The sequence below is a fragment of the Phyllostomus hastatus genome, unplaced genomic scaffold (genome assembly GCF_019186645.2).
Source record: "Phyllostomus hastatus isolate PE091 unplaced genomic scaffold, TTU_PhHast_1.1 phas_contig_80, whole genome shotgun sequence".
NCBI classification, from domain to species: Eukaryota; Metazoa; Chordata; class Mammalia; order Chiroptera; family Phyllostomidae; genus Phyllostomus; species Phyllostomus hastatus.
The window spans coordinates 30,463,345-30,477,983 of NW_025333960.1; the positions used below are offsets into that span (position 1 = coordinate 30,463,345).

A 14,639-nucleotide genomic window follows, 5' to 3' on the forward strand; every position below is an offset into this window, starting at 1 on the left:
AACTCTACCATTTGTTATGAAAATAACCAACATTTATTAAAGATTTGCCAGGCAACAGACACCAGAGCAGGTTGCTTTACAAACATTATCTCCTTTAATTCACTTGAGACCAATATAAGGTATACACAGTCTGCCCTGAAAAAGTCCAGTCATTTGTTAATATAATGAGAATGGTTTGCCTGATACTGATGTAACCTGGCAGCCAAGAAGGGAAGGAGAGTGGACTGGAATGTGCTTGTGTGAACAATGACAACTTCACTATACTAGTCAGTGGGGGCAGTAAATGCTGCTGAGTGAGCATGTGTACTGTGTGGCTGTCACATTTAAAATGAGCAAATAGAACAATATATCTGTATCAAATTTTATGTTAAGCTTGAGCATTCCTCTGTAGAAACTATTTCAGTGATTCAGAAGGCCCTGGCTATGGGCAACTGGTGGTTGGCAGCTTCATCATGACAACGTATCTGCTCATGTATCATGTCTCGTGCAGACTTTTTGGCAAAACATCAAATCACTCTGGTGACTCAGTGCCCCCTACAGCCCAGACTTGACACCCTGAGACTTCTGGCTTTTCCCCAAACTAAAATCACCTTTGAAAGGGAAGAGATTTCAGACCATCAGTGAGATTCAGGAAAATATGATGGAGCAGCTGATGGAGATTGGGAGAACTCTGTGAGGTCCCAAGGTGCCTAGTTTGAAGGGGACTGAGGTATCCTTGTCCAATGTACAATGTTTCTTGTATCTTATATCTTCTTCAGTAAATGTGTCTATTTCTCATATTGCGTGGCTGCATACTTTCTGGACAGACCTTGTATGATGTTAGTTTACCATCTTGTAGTGGAGGAAATAATGCTTAGTTGTGAAAGTCTATCCAGTTTCCTCCATGGATATTGGCACGTGTCTGCCCGCCATGCCTTGGCTGTGAAGCCCTCACACTGTGTCAAGGAGGCAGATTCATCCTGTGACCTGAGGTGTTCTGGAAGTGGGGTGAGGCTCTGGCATCATCGTCTCTGGGTTCTCAGGTGGGGCCATGAGGGATCTAGTTGGAGGAGGGATTTGGAGGAAGGAGGAAGAAGGGATTCTGTCCTGAGAAAGTGAAAATTAACCAAGGCTGCATTGGGATGAGTGTGTGGTGGGGCATCATGGAGGAGATCAAAGAGACTGCATTGGGCAACAGGTCCAGCAGAGGGGGCCTAGAGGGCCTGGGTGGGGGATTTGAACCTGATTTAAGCAGGTCAGAGAGTCAACATAGTTTCCTGGGGGTCCCTGTGGAGCATGTGGTCAGCCCCGACTGTTCCCCATCCCTGCATTCATTGCCTCCCTCCTTTGGCAAGCCTGTTACCCACCTCAGCATCATGCTCCAGGTAGTGAGTCACAGCCCTTGGCCTTGCCTTGTACACTGTCTGCTCCCCAGGACCTCCGCTGGATGGGAGGAGGGCTTGACCCTGATTTGGCTTCATGTGGGGAACAGATCCAGTTTAAGGCTGTCCTTCCCTCTCGGACTTCTGTAGTCCTGGTGACTGCGCCCTCTGTGGGCGGAAGGGCCTTCCCTCTGTGCCGGGCACTGGTGTTAGCACCCCTCGGCCCCGGGTTAACCCTTCCATCTTCCTCTCCATGTTCTTTTCCTAGTATTATTTTCCCTGCAATAGAGTATTAGTTTCCCTGCAATAGAATAGTTTTCCCTGTTTTGTAACAGAAACAGCCATGGGTTTTCTCAGGAGACGAAAACCTTTTCTCCCTCCTTTTTATTTGGCTTTGTTTTCTGTGGAAAATGGGAATTGCTCTGTTTACAAACTGCTGTAGGTGACCTTAGAAGCCAAGGGGAGCACTGGGCCACCGGCTAGACTCGGCCAGGCCGAGGGGAGACTTATATCTCATATCCTGTCTCAGTGTTTTATGTCTTTTCCTTCCCTCTCCTGGGAGCCCTCCCTAACCTCCATGATCCTTTGGAGTTGCTCCCTCTCCAGGGCTTTCTGGATGGTCTTGGCACCCCCTAAAGCTAGGGAAATGGGGAGATTTTGCAATAAAAATAGACTTTTGGCAATGTCATGGCCGAATTAAGAAACCTTTATAGCTTTGTTTGGTCATGATAAAACACCAACAGCCAGCCCTATTTTTAATAGTAAATAAAGCCCAGCATGCTTACAGTAGGAAAAGTGACAGACAGTCTTTTAGCTGCTCACTGGTGATGAGGGGGAAGAGAAGGGATCGAGAGGAAAGACACACAGGAGGGAAGAGGGGGAGACGGGAAGAGATGCTCGGAGCGACCACAGTGGGAGAAAGAGAGAGAGGAGAGGAGCGAAAGGAAAGAGCCCTCACGGGAACACCCAGGTCTGCTCAGCAGTGGGAGGAAGACTCCACGCCATCCGTATTGCAACAGCATCCTGTCCATTTTTTCTTTGGAATCATTCTGTTAGAAAAACCACCAACCAAACAAGGAACACACGGGAAAGTCCTCATTGCATTTCTAAATGCCATGGAGAAATCATCAAATTAAAAGCCCTCAAGAACGAGCATGTAGGAATTCTGCTTCCCAGCCTCCTTTGCCTGTGTAGCACACGCAGTGTTCGGGACCCCGGGCATCACTCTGTTCCCTGGGCCTCTGCCCGGGCTGGGGTGTTTGCTTCCTCTCTTGGGGCATCAGCACCGGATTAGTGCTGGGTTTGTTCTCCATCCTTCATTTTCCCAAAGGACGGTCCCTGATAGTCCCCAGCTGCTCTGTTTAACACTGGGCCAGGCTAAGCCTTGTAGCATATGGTGTTAGAAAGGGGACCACGGGTGATGCCCTGCAGCCCGAGTTCACTCACTGTGACGTCAGATGACCCTGCGGGGTGGGCTCAGTTTCAGGCTAGTGGCCAAAGTCAGCAATGGCAGCATCCACCAAGTTTGTTTTCTGTGCGGTGCTAATGAGATTGCCTCTTATTTGCAAAACTAGTACAGTGGCCCCTGACAGTCTCCCTCCTCTCATGCCTGGATAGTGAGGAGCCTGCAAGTAGGCAGGATGCACCAACCTAAAACTCTTAGGCTTTGAGAAGGAAGCCTTCGTTCCTTCCTTAACCATATAAATTGGGTGATATGGCCACAAGAGGTTTTCCCAGTTCAAATAAAATTAAGGAGTTGGAAAAGCCAGGGGCCCTAAGGGCTTTTTTTTTTTTTTTCTAAGAGTCAGATTTCTCAGAACCTAAAAGGTTTACCTGGAGATCCTGTTGTTTTTACCTTAAACAGGCACAGAGTTGATGATGAAATTCTGGGTTAGAGAAACCTTGTCATTCTGTCTTCATAATGCTTCATTTCTCCTTCCATGAAAGGCAATAAGATGTGATTTTGCAGCCTGCCCGTGGGTTGTTATGCAATGCATGTTTGCAGATATTTGAGCTCATAGTCAGAGGATAAAATGATGTATTCGTAGCCAAATAATTACTTTTTAAAAGAAAGAAAAGTTATTTTTAATAAAGTGCTTTATTCTGTTACCAAAGTCCATCCTTAAACCCCACGGTCAGAGCAAGAAGCAGATGCTCACCCTGTGACTTCTCACATGGGAGGCGTTTTCTTTCTCTTCATACATTTGGGAGTCTGAGTAGCTGGGGTAAGATGACTCAGCTTATGTAGCCTAGCCTTTGTCACTCTAACAGTGTGTCTGTCTGTCTGTGTCTGCATGGATCCCCCTCTGGCTCATGGGGCAGGCCCAGGGACCCTCAACTTCCTGAGGGTCCGCCAGGGATGCCTCCTGATGTGGTCACGGAATCTGTCTGATCGGTGGTGCCATCCACCTGAGCTCACTCTGTCCTCTCTAGTTTTCTGTCAGCCCCGTGGAATCTGATCCTTCCAGGTGTGCTCCAGGATGCTGATCACAGATCTCCAGATGTCCTTTGTGCTTGTGTGGGGTTGGTCATTCTTCCCTCCGAGTGCAGCTACTAAACCTGAGCTGAGGGGAGCCCTGGCCACAGTCCCCTTCCACACACATACAGTTACTTAAACATATGAGAGAGCCATGTTCTTTGTCTGTCTGTCTGTCTGTCTCTCTCTCTCTCACACACACACACACACACACACAATCATACACACAGCGGACACTGCTAAAGTTTCTCATCAGGACAGTGAGAGGATGATGGTAAGCGGCACATGGTATATAGAATAGGGTGGTGGAGGGGGCGACATTGACAGGAATGGGAAGCTAGGGGGCTAGTGCAGTATCAGAGCTGTGAGGTGGTAAGGTCGGTCAAGAGTTGCAGTGGAAATGGAATATGGAGATGGCTTGAGGAACAGCTTCCTAGATTGGGTTTCTAGACAGGGAAAAATAAAAGCAGGAATCAACAAGGGGGTCGCAGTTTTGAATCTGGGCAGCTAGGAATACGGCATTGCTTCTGGTGAGAGGGGAGAAGCTGGAAATCGGGGTTCCTTGGCAGGAAGGCTTTGACATGCTGGTTTGGAGATGAAGGCAGTGTCCCCAAGGAGACCTAAGTGCTACCAAGATGCCAGGTGCTCTGGCAGGTGCTGGCCAGTGAGCTCTCCAACCTCAGTCGCTGGCATGTCACTGTCATGGGAGTTACTCAGATGACCCACGCGTGGATGAAAGCTGGAGTGCTTTTTGAGTTACACAATAGAAAATCACAAAATCCTGTCTTGAAGAAGTGGCCAGGTCTTCTTAAAGATGCTCCTGACATTCACCAGCCACATTCCTGATACTTCCCGCAGCTGTTGCGGGACACTGGAACCTGGGACAGCCTTCCTTGTGGGGACCTGCATCCACCTCTCTGTCATTAACCAAAGGCTGTGCACTGCTTTCTGAAGCGACACACTCACTTCTCCATGGAAGTGGAGTTTTTAAAGGCAGTCATGTCGTCCTGCGCAAGCTATATGCGATGGTTTCCCCAGGTAGTCCTGAGAACTTAGTTTGCAATTCCTCATCCTACAAGTTACCACCTTCTCTGCCCATCCTGTATGAACACTAGCAATATGGCAGCCTCCTGGTTCACAGTGTCTCTCTTCCACAAATCCCACCTCTGATTCACTAGGCTTTTCAGCAGCCGCTCTGGGTGCTGGTGCAAATCAAGCTGGTAATCCACTGACCCCCCAGGTTTTGTTCATGCCTCCGTGTTTGCCAGTTTCCTCCAGTCTGCGTCTCTGGGATCGTTTCACACCTACAGGCAGGGTTTTGCAATTTTCCCCATTGATTTCAGGCTAGAGTTCCAACCTCAAGATAATTACAAATTTTACTTTGGCCATTCATCATATTAATCTGTTAGTCTTGGTTTGATGTGACATTAATATAATAAGCAGAGCTTCTGTGTCATTGACCAAAATGTCAACAGAGGCGAGGGATGCATAAGCCAGTGCAGCATGCAGAGTGACACGGATAAGTCTGGGCTTGCGAGGATCACTTTGGTGCAGTTAGTGAGAAGACACCTGACTCCACAACCATCCAGCCTCATTTCTTCCTTGAGGTGACAAAGCCCTCCTGAAGTCAAGTTTTGCTGCCTTTGGTGGTAAGTGTGGAGCTTGAGGGTCAAAACACACTTGTGTGGTTCTTTGGGTGGATTATTTTTTTATCTTTCAAATGAAGATAACAGTCTATAAAATGAGATAATGGCAGTGAAGAATATGTAAAACAATGAGCATTTTTCCTGCACAAAAGTGCCCAGTGTTTTTGAGCTGACTACTCTTTTTCCACAAATGCACCAGCTTTTTAAGTGTTAAAAAAAAGATGGCTCAGTTTGCTGGACCTGCTCACCTGCAAATGGATGGGCCCAGTGTTCGCCTCCCATTCCTGAGTTCTCTGGAGACTTTCGTCCCCAGGTCCTCAGCACCGTGTTGCCAGGGGTCAGTAGTGGGCATAGTGAAGCAGAGGGTATGATTTTAGGACTTTGTCTTTAATTCTTTTGTAAAAATTAGGATAGTTAACACTTTATAGACTTTTACCAACTCTTCTGTTTTCACCCTGTTGTCTGTGGTCTTAAGACTTAATAATGTCAACTTTTCCCTGTTTGAGGTGCCTGCATTGTAAATTCTCAGAGCATCCAATATTATGCTCAGTTATTCTTTATAGTATTATGAAGGATTCTTCTAACTGATGTGTCTAAATGTAAAAAGTGAAATACAGTTTCTGCCTCGATAACCGTGACTGTCTGAACTCCTGTTCTCACTGTGATGACCAACAGTTGTCGTCTCATTTAAGTCACATCACTGCCCAAGGCTTGCGTTCTCTGCCTCTTTGGGTCTTCTTCACACTGGGAAGCAGACACCATGTGTCTTCATTAGAATCATTTCACCTTCTGTAGAATGCTTGTTAAGATTTTGTACTGGTTTCTGTCCAGGAAAGGAAACTTTTAGGCTTTAAAATGTTTCCAGTGGCTGACACAGTAAATATGTTTTGTGTGGGTAAAACTTTTATTCACTCCTTTTTCCTCATTGTGTTTTTTTTGGAGGGAGGGGTGCAGTTTAGGTTGACATATTAAGTGTAATGATTCTTTGCTCAGCAGTGTGGTTTTTCCAATGGACTTAGGAAACACCTTCGTCACTGCTTTTATCATGCTTTGTATTTCTAGCATTCCATTGACTCTTCCTTATAGTGTCCCTCTGCTGAACTTTCTCATCTGTTCATGCATGCTGTCCACCTTTCCAACGGAGTCATTAACGTGGTAATTGTGGAATTATATACTTCCAACATTGAGTCAAATTTGAGTCAAATCAAATTTCTGTTGATTGCTTTGCTTTTAGACAGCAGAGCTAAGAATTTGGAGCTTTCTTGCTTTGTTGTACAGCTTGTAGTTTTTGGTTGAAAGCTCTGTGCCTGGCTGTCCACCTTTCTGGATGGCGTGGTGGCTGCTCCCTTCCTCTGGGGGGTTGATGCTGCTCTGGTTGTTTGACTGTGCACACCTAAGTCTGCACTATGGGGAGATGTTCTTAGTTCTCTGGCTCAGTCCTCAATCACCTTCATGAGTGGCATCAAGGTCATGGCATCAAGTGGCATGAGAGAGCACTGGTGAGTGGATGCCAATTTCCTTAGTGTCTGTCACTCCCAGGGGTTCCATACTCTTATGGTAGTCCATGCTTGGCCTTTAGCAGTTTGCTAAAATTGTTATCTGGGTTTTTCTTACTGCTTGGTATGGAGGCTCCATCCTCCTTCCCTACTCTGCCTCAGAAGGGCCACGGCTGGTGTCCCACCTTTACCTGGTGGGAGGACAGCTGTACCTCCTTAGAGTTCAGGCTACTTGGTTGCCATAAACCCCCAGCTTTCTAATGGGCTCAAGAAAAGTTATGATTTCAATGACTGTTTGGCTTTTCTTATTGTTAGGTTTGGAGTGACATTCCCTGTGGTTTTCTAAGTAGAAGCCAGAGGTCTAATTTTATAGATTTTAAAACACATTAAATATATTCACTACCATGAGATCTACTCAATTAATGAAGTCTATTGCATTTTTTAGTTTAATCTTTCTAAATTACTTGAATGATGTATATTATTCTTAGAAATTTAGATTAAAAGTAATTTTTATGATGTAGTAAATGATAACAGATTGCGGAGAAAAACAGCTAAAGTTTATTGGTGTAATATGAAATCTGTTATTAAAAATAATATTTTAAAACTTTTACTGACTTTTTATGATTACAAGAGTAATGTAGTCTCTTGTATAAAACTAGAACTACAAAAAACTGTACAGTAAAAAAATCACCTGAAGTACTATCTAGGTATAAAAATTTTTAACTTTATACATTTCCTTCTGATTTTTCTTTAAATTTTTCTAACATAGTTACAAAAATATATTTAAAGTATTTTTATGTTTTGTTATAACAATTTTTTATTTTTTAAAGATTTTATTTATTTTTAGACAGAGGGAAAGAGAGAGAAAGAGAAGGAGAGAAATATCAATGTGTGGTTGCCTCTCGCACACCCACACCGGAGAACTGGCCTGCAACCCAGGAATGTACCCTGACCAGGAATCGAGCTGGCAACCCCTTGGTTTGCAGGCCAGTGCTCAATCCACTGAGCCACGCCAGCCAGGGCTGTTTTGTTATAATATTTTAAAAACATAATATTTAATGCCTACATAATATTCAGTCATATGAGTGTACTATAATTCATTTGACTTGTCTCATATTCTTAAATAATCAAATTGTTTCTGATTCTGTGCAATATTTAAAGAGCTTCATTGGTTCTAATTTTATGAAAATATATTTAGTGAACGAGGCTGTGTTTGATTCTTTCCATGTGTATCAATGTTTCATTAGGTAAAAATTTTGAAATTCTTCAAGTTTTAATGGCATGTTCATATAATATTTGTGTTAGGGACATTGTGGGTGCAAAGAGCTGGCCTCCCCTTTGGGACCGTTGATGGCCATTCTGCTGGCTATTTGACTATTACACCGAGAAAAGTAATTCTCATTTATTTGATCTCTTGGATGCCCCTCATGTGAGGATAACCTCAGCAGAAGAAAAAAAGAAGGGGGAGCTTTACTAGTCATTGTTTTTGGAAGGTGTCAGAGAAAGAGACCAGGGGTTCAGGCCAACTTTAGAGTGACTAGTGTGTTGTGGGGACCCCAGGGTGCAGGATGGGTCTCGAGCCCCAGGGTAGGACCAGGAGAAACAGAGGCTTCTGGGAGCCAGCCCACAAGTGGCCCTGCAGGCTCAGGCTTGCCTGAGCCATGCTGCTGACCGCTATCCCCATGTACCTCCCTACCTGCCATCACTCACCTGTCCTCCCTCCTCCATCCACTCTAAGGAGGAGATGGGAGTTGGCTGCCAAACTCTTACTAATAGCACATTTACCAAACTGAGCTCAGTTCTTGTCCACTACCATGATTCCAGGGCTGGTATTTACTTAAAGTTCTTTAACCTTGATTACTGTTTGGAAAAGAATATTTGTCACATTTCCCCAAGGCTTATGTTTTTGCATAAAAGGGAAAGATGGGGTTCCCCATAGTAGAGTAGAAAGAATCAGATTGGCTGATGCTTTTTTTTTAACTTCTTCTAGAAATTAGCTTTGTGACAAGTTACATAGCATCCTAGAATATGAGATTTTGCATCTGAAAGCAGGTATGTCACTACCTGGAAAAGTACCCAGCCCTGTTGGTTTTCCCTTCTTCAAGGTGTTCCTTAAGGCCGTATTTCAGTGCAGAGTTTTGGTATTCCTTAGTTAGCAATAACAGAATGGATTTATATTACCTATGATACCTGTGATCCCTAACTCTTCATAATCACACTGAAAATCCTAAGGAAAAGTTAGCAAAGTGGAGGTTTTCTGGTCTTGTCCACTTTTAGTCATTATTCTTTAAAAAACAAAACAAAACAAAACAAGACAAAACTCCTCCAGCTAAGCCCCAGAATTTTATCTCCATAGAGAAAAAAATGTTCATTTGTAGCACTGATTATTATTTTGACATTTGTCTTAATTATTTTTGAGCAGTCTGCTGTATTTAACATTCTGCAGGATTTCCTATCCACTAACTAGTAAAATCTTAGGGGTCTCCAGCCTTGCACTTGGCCTTCGACATTCATCACAAAGTGGTTCTTAAGCGAATCTGCCATGAGGCCCTAAGGCCAGCACATGGATTTGGTGCAAGTGACTTCCTGTCCTGGCAGGTGTGCCAGCCCTGGTGTCGACACTGATCCTTCAGGGACACCTGGAAGCCAAGGCCTTCTGTGCTCAGGTGACATATTTGGGCATATACTTTATTTCTGGTAAGACCCACCTATTTTGTTGGCAGCGTCTTTGAAGCGGGGAGCTACAGAGTGTGAGGTATCTATCAGACTGTGAGATACCAGTTACAAAGACTTGAGGCCTCATCTGAGATTTTTGCACTTCTGAGCTTAAGTATATGTCATTGGAATGAAGTGTTTAATTAAGAAGTTCTTAAAGATAAGTGAGTTACTTGAATTTTTCCGTTGTTGTTAAAATACTTAGATATTCTTCGTTTCTCCTGGTAAGCTTGTGAACAGTGGCAAACCTTTGTGGATCAAGTTATCTCGCCAATTTTGAATTCAGTTTTAATAACCAGCATCTGCTTCTATAACACGTATTTATGCTATTTTAGTGGAAATGAAACAAATAGAATGAAGCATGTTTTTCTTACTCCCTTTGTAATTTAAATCCTGAAGTTTGGAAATTGTTCTCTTTTTATGGTTGTTGAATTTTTAGAAAAGGAGTAGGAATTTGGAGACTTTTTGGAATACTTTTATTTCTGCTTAATGAGCAGCATATTTGACCTGCTAAGTATAGTTCTTGGGTTTCTCTAAGTACAATAAAACATTCAGGGAGTTTCAGTTCACTTTCAAGTGCAAAATTATTGAGGAAAATTGCCTTTTATTCCTTTTCCATACATCTGGTGGTTACATTTCATCTAAAACCTGGACACCTGGGTTATGTACAGGCTGACTCCATAGCCTCCCTGTGGGCTGACCCAGAAGGTGGGGGAAAAATACCCCAAAAGAGCCAAGCACCATATCGACATCATCCTGCTCCCCTCCATCCCAGCCTCCCTGTCAGACAGGAGACGCTGGAGCCCCGAATTGTTTATAAGGTCTGGAGTCGCAGTCCCCTGACTGAGGCCCGACGAATGGCACATCCCTGGTTAAAGGCCTTTCTGTCCCTCCGAGGATGCGTGGGCTCTGCTTCATGCTGAGTAGGACCAGAGAGGAGAACTGAGAGCTGCAGCGGAAAGGAGGGCTCAGTCCAGTCAACCCCAAGTGTGCTAAAAAACACGTGAGGAGCACAGCAGTTCTCAGCCGGCCGTGTTATCCTGCCCTCGCTGCTCCCCCACGAGGGCTTGTCTCTGATCCTATTACATACTGTCGTTTAGCTGTGTGTTTTAAGCAGTATAAAGCATAGTTTATTAGAATGGACAGTGTGAAACTAGAACACTAGCATTGCCTAGAAGGCAGTTACATAAAAAGTAAGTGACATGTGGCCCAAAGGCTGAATGTAGATCCTTAGTGTCTCCTCCAGCACTGAGGAGGTGGAATCGTTTGTGTGAGCAGGAACTCAAAGGCTGTCACATAGCTTTCCCACTCTGTGGAAACCCAGAAGGTGGCCAGATCAGCTCTGAGCCTCTCTGGCTGACTTTCCTCCTCACTGTAAGGGTTGTCTGCTGGGAAGGGCTCCCTGTCCTCAGAGACGTAGCTCTGAGGGCCTCTAGTATGGGCAGCACTCTCCGTTGTGTAGGTGTGGAGGTGTTCTGGGTTCTCTCTTGGCAGTGAGATGACCATGTCCTTGAAGGCAGGGCCGTGGCTTCATAACTCCCTCTCAGCACCTCCTTGGGTGCTGAGCATGTGGAAGGTGTGGAAAGTAATGAAGGAAGAAACAGAGCATCTTTGGATTGGAAGGGACCTTAAATGGTGTAGACAGTCTACCCCCATCCAGGCTCTGAATTCCTTCAGCAATGACCTTGGCCAGTGGCCACTCACAGCCTCCAAATGTAGGAGTTTGCATTCCGTGCATCAGCCCGGCTTCTGAGGCTGACTCTTTCATGACTGGCTACTTTATCTTTCCGAGCAATCGATCATCCATAAGAATGAGAATCGATTCTGACTGATTTTCCCTTGGTACTAGACGTATGAGCATGCGTTCGAGCTTATAAGTCATTTCAAGGAGACTGTTCATTAGACCGTGAAGGAGCACCAGGCAGAGCTGAGAAAGACGATTCAGGCTGAAGCGACATTGCCACCTCCTGTAGAGAAGCCTCCAGTGTCTGAGCCACGCGGTGGTGTGCGCGCCAGCAGCTGTGCGGCTCCTTCCCACCCTCCTCATTCGTGAACCTCGCTCCTGGTGCCACAGTGGACCTGCCTTACCCGACCTATCACTGGGCTCTGCTCTGCCCCTTTCAGCGGATGCGGGCTGAGAGTCCCAGTAGCCATGCCCATCAGAGTGTTTAAGATAAGTGCAAGTGGCCCCGAGTGTGGATTTTTAAGAGCTCTGAGATGAGCGGTGTCTGTGGACTTGGAGGAATGGGCATGTGGCTGTTGCAAGACGCTGGAGGGTTCTCATTGCATTCCACGTTCTTGAGGGCATCAAATTGAGTGCTTTCTGGGTAAATGAGGGAGTGATGCAGAGGTCTTTTGAAGTTAACTCACTTTTTTTACTATCAAGTGCATGCAGTAATGCTAATGAGGTATTTCTGAGGAGGAGGCCTGCTGGGTGTATTTTGATGTTAATATTCCAGTGCCCTCTCTTTTTATAAAGTAGTTTAGCTACCTAATATGTTTATTATTAATTTTATATAGTAAGTCTTCCAAACACATATAAACATAAACTTAGATTCAACTGAAGCCAAATGCATAGAAATCTGAAATCATGAGTCAGAAGAATTTGAGGATTCACTCTCTCCCATCTTTTTAATTACAGTGGCAAAAAAAGCTCCCCACAGACTCTTTACAGCAAAGGAGAAGAAGACACATGAATAGGCATGTTGAGACCAATAGAAAAAGATTTGCTAGAAAACAGTGGTGTCTTAATTGGAGAGCATAGGAGCAGAGAGTGGCTAAGAGACTGGGTCCTGGGACCATGTCAGCCAGGGCCCGTGACCACAGAGATTCTCCAAAGAAGGCTTGATGAAATGGGTGTGAGGGGCCCTGCTGAGAGCAGCTAAGGGGGAGCAGGGCTGGGCAGCAGCCAGGTTCTTTCCCAGCAAGACACTGAGAAGGCTTAAACCACATAATGACAGTCCGCCCACTGAGGAAGTCACCAGGCCTGGACTTGCTGGGTGTTTTATTTACTTGAAGAAATGTCTTCGGCTCTAAATGTACAAAGATAGTGCAGTTCATTATGCCATGCCTTCTCTTCTTACCCCCAACCTTGTAGTTGGTGAGAAAAACACTCTGGAATTTAGTTTATTCCTTCTCAGGCAACAGAGGACCAAATGCAGGACTCAAGTTCTGAAGGTGAAGTGCCCGTAAGAGCTGAAAGCCCTCCAAAGAACTTAATCCCCAGTGTGGTAAGGATGTAACCATGAAGGTCAAGGTACTGCTTGTCCTCCGTGTAGTTGTGTAGGGGCCTCGGCTTTGCTGGGGACTGCGACGGGGTGAGGAAGTGGGAGCCGGGGCCAGAGTGACTTGCTTCCCACAGTGTAAGGGGGACAGACTTGCAGACGAAGCCTCTGTGGGAAGGGCGTGCCCGCCTGCCTCCCTGTGCAGCGCTGACTGAGCAGCTCTGGGGGACAGATGCTGCTGCTCCCGGTGTGTCCCATTAAACGTCTCTGCCACAGGGGCTTGTGTGCTAGGCGGGGCCACAGAGGAGCATCAGGAGAACAAACGCATGTGCAGCAATTTCAGGTCGTAATGAGGGATGTGGAGAACACCGGGTGATGTGAGAGTGACCATGGGGCTCCTTTAGATGAAGTGGTCAGGAAGACACCTCCCATGAGCGGAAATTGCTCAGGCCTGAAGGGTAGGACAAGGCCACTCCATGGTGACTGGTTGAAGAATAGCCAACAAGAAGACTCAACCGTAAACACACTTCAGTATGTTAAAAACATAGGGTCACATGACTAAAGAAAGGTAGGGGCAAACTGGGCAGGAGGGAGAGGGACAGGACCCAAACCCTGCAAGAGTGGGTTGTCTCATGAGGGCGCTGCAGAGCTGGTGGGGGGTGAGAGTGTGGTGGTCACTCTGGCTGCTGTTTAGTGACAGGACTGTAGGGGACAAGGCTGGATGTATACACTTAGGAGGCTGTCACAGTGGTCCATTGTGGACAGGGAGGCGGAGAGGTGGATGGAGCCAGGGCAGCTCTCGAAGCAGGCTCTGTCACACTGGCCAATGGACTTGTGAGAACAGGGTGTGCGAAGTTCAGGGGGACTCCCACCTGCCACTCAGGGGGTGGCGGGTCCCTGGAATGAGATGGGGACTGTGCAAGGAACAGGCTGGGAGTGGTAGGTGGGATGGAGTGAGCATGAATAAAAATCAAGTGTTCTCTTTTGGCCACATTGAATATGAGGTGCCTGTTAGCATCCGAGTGCGGGTGTCAGGGGTCAGGTGAGTGTGCAGTCACCTGGACCAGGAGTTAGGTTAAGCCTGGGAAGCAGCAGTTAGCACTGAGTCACAGGTGAGACTTCAAACCGAGAGATGGTGAGGAAAGAGAAGGAAAAGGCACAGGAGTGCACTCGGAGGCCTCTTCTCACCTAGAGGTTGACTGAGCACCACAGAAGGAGCCAGCAAAGAGGGGGTCATTCAGGTAGGAGCCTGGGTCAGCCGTGGAAGGGGGATATTGTTTCTGGAGAGGGCAATTCACTGAGCTAAAAGGAGCATAGAGAAGAGGCCATTGGGTTTGACTGCATGGAGGTCATGGGCAACCTTAAGAGTAATTTAATGTGCTCGGTGGTGATAGAAGCTGCACTGAATTTGGTTGAGCGTCATCGGGAAGTGAAGAAGTGGAACCAGCAGTATGACAGCTCTTTTGAGAAGTTTCCCTACAGAGGGGAGCTGAGAACCACAGGACTGGCTGGAGAGAAATGTGGATTCCAGGAAAAGACAGATGGTTTACTAGGGCAATGTGACAGAGGAGAAAAGGACAGTGGAGTGGAGGTGCTTGCGTGATTTTGGGGACATGACTTAGGGTGGGTGCCACTCTTACCCTGTTCCCTGCGGGGAGAGCACAGCGCTCCAGGTTCTCTGTGAAGTCTCCACCTGACCCTAATGTTCTGATATAAGAAGA

At 46.0% G+C, this 14,639-nt stretch overlaps 1 protein-coding gene across 9 annotated transcripts in view; it reads left to right on the forward strand.

The window, feature by feature from the left end:
* Positions 1-14,639, forward strand: part of FHOD3 (formin homology 2 domain containing 3) — a 432,675-nt gene that overhangs the window by 254,512 nt on the left and 163,524 nt on the right. The window lies entirely within an intron of this gene.